Source organism: Rhinichthys klamathensis, unplaced genomic scaffold, assembly GCF_029890125.1.
Source record: "Rhinichthys klamathensis goyatoka isolate OS25496 unplaced genomic scaffold, OSU_Roscu_1.1 h1tg000318l_1, whole genome shotgun sequence".
NCBI lineage: Eukaryota > Metazoa > Chordata > Actinopteri > Cypriniformes > Leuciscidae > Rhinichthys > Rhinichthys klamathensis.
Genome location: NW_026606834.1, coordinates 1095001 through 1097500, shown reverse-complemented (window position 1 = coordinate 1097500; position 2500 = coordinate 1095001). Strand labels below are relative to the sequence as shown.

General features: G+C 38.9%; 1 protein-coding gene across 3 annotated transcripts in view; it reads right to left on the bottom strand.

Moving 5' to 3' along the window:
- The window catches only part of LOC130105387 (leucine-rich repeat-containing protein 63), a 17807-nt gene that overhangs the window by 6164 nt on the left and 9143 nt on the right, over nt 1–2500 (bottom strand). The window lies entirely within an intron of this gene.

Below are 2500 nucleotides of genomic sequence, written 5' to 3'. Positions count from 1 at the left end.
AATCGTATTTAAATTGTGAACAAATTATATACAGAAAGCGATCAAAGAACAATCTTTCCACACCGCGCGAGTTTATCTGGACACTTGCCAAACTCGTTATGAAATCAATGACGCACGTTACTGCACAACGAAGCTCTTACTGTATTTACATCATCGTGTTTGCATTGGGGAAAGCCTTAGAGAGAGTGCAGAAACTGCTTTGCAATGATAAGATCTTCATTCTCGCGATCAACACACAGTCCTCTGCTCAATGCTCATCACGGCAACATTGTATGTGATGGGAATAGATCTAAATAATTTAAAAACATCTCACGATTCGTTAATCTCGATAGCTGTTATAGTAAAAACGTATAATAGCAGTAGTAAAAGTATTCGGGAGAGAGTTTCACATGTAATGCGTACTAGCTATTTTTATATGCAAGCATGTCAGCCAATCACAGCAGTGGCCGCGGTTACACTGAATCCCACAGCCAATCACAGCAGTGGCCGCGGTTACACTGAATCCCACAGCCAATCACAGCAGTGGCCGCGGTTACACTGAATCCCACAGCCAATCACAGCAGTGGGCGGTTACACTGAATCCCACAGCAGACACGCCCCTTCAAACAGAGTGTTCAAATCAGAGGCTAAAATCAGGCTAGGAAAAATGCCATTTATTTCTAAATTATGATTATTTTTTATCTAAAAAACATACTAACATTATAAAGGTAACCCAGGAAACATTATAAAATAATTAAAAAAAACATTCTAGGGCACCTTTAAGGCATAAATAAATGTTTTTCAAGGAAACAACACTTAAATATGTAATTTTTGTGATCAAATATGAATTTTAAGTGATAAAATGATTGAGTGTAAGAATATTTAATCTCATTATTGCTATAAATGGTGCTGAGAACAACCCTTTACCACGGTGAAATCACAGTAATACACATCCACTCGTTGATTATTACTTTTACTGACAGCAGTGTTCAATAAACAGCTACATTTATTAGTATTAATGATTAATCAGTGTATATGCTTTGAGTAATCAATGATAATTCTTCTATTTATGTTTAAAGTTAATAGTTCTGGAAAACAATGTTCATACTTATATCTCATCTACGTTCCTAAACTGAAGCTTATATTGACCCAAGAACTCATTTCAGTCAACAAAATACAAATTACAGATGTGACCAAAACCAGTTCCTTAAACTGCAAATAAAAATAAATAAGGCAAGAGGGGAAGTGCACATGCTCTTCTTCCTGTTTTAATCCGAATGTTTCATTTCCTAAAGACATAAAGCTCTTTGTGTGGATGCAGAAGCTTCTCCTACAGAAGATCTGTTGTCCACACGCCAGGACTGAAGACATGAGAACACAAGCTGTCTTTACATGGACAGAGGAACTCAAGTCTGACTTTAGACTGCATTAAGGGGCGAGCGATGATGTCACTGACCTCACACACACATCATGATGGATGTTTCCGAGACGTGTTTGACATCTCAGTATTAATGTCTCACACTGACAGCGAACAAAGTGATTTCTGCACTGAGCATTTGCTTCAACAACAAACTTCAGTTATAAAATAGTTTCCAGAAGTTGGCCAGTGAGAATTATTACATCATCAGGTTTTGGAACTGGTCTAAACTAGTTTCAGCTTTAAAGACAGCATTACATCTCGAACATATTCAACTGAGCTTTACTCACAACCAAGCAATTATGACTGAAATCACATCCAACAGGGAATGATCTGGCAAGGTTATGAACAAACGCCACATTAATAAAACCTTCCGTTAAAGTTATCTGGTCTTTAATAATATTCTCAAAACATTTATACGTCATTCATGGAACATTTTTGTCTGAAATGATTTAGCCGGGCGTTTTTTAAATGTTACTGCTTGTTTTGGAACGTTCAGAGAAATTCAAAAGTAACATTCTCATAATGTTTGCAGAATGATGCAATGGAATGTTCCCTATAGATTACAATCGTCCGTTCCGAGAACATTCCGAAATAACATTTTCATAACTTAGTGGGAACGTTAACTAAATGTTCTTAGAACATATTTTTGTTTCTCTCTCACACTCACACACACTCTTGTACTCACTCACTCACTCACTCACTCACTCACTCACTCACTCACACACTCACTCACTCACTCACTCACTCACTCACTCACTCACTCACTCACTCACTCTCTCTCACACTCACTCACTCACTCACTCACTCACTCACTCACTCACTCACTCTCTCTCACACTCACTCACTCACTCACACACTCACTCACTCACACACTCACTCACTCACACACTCACACACTCACTCACTCACTCACACACTCACTCACTCACACACACTCTCTCTCACACTCACTCACTCACTCACACACACACACACTCACTCACTCACTCACTCACTCACACACTCACTCACTCACACACTCACTCACTCACACACTCACTCACTCACTCACACACTCACTCACTCACACACACTCTCTCTCACACTCACTCACTCACTCAC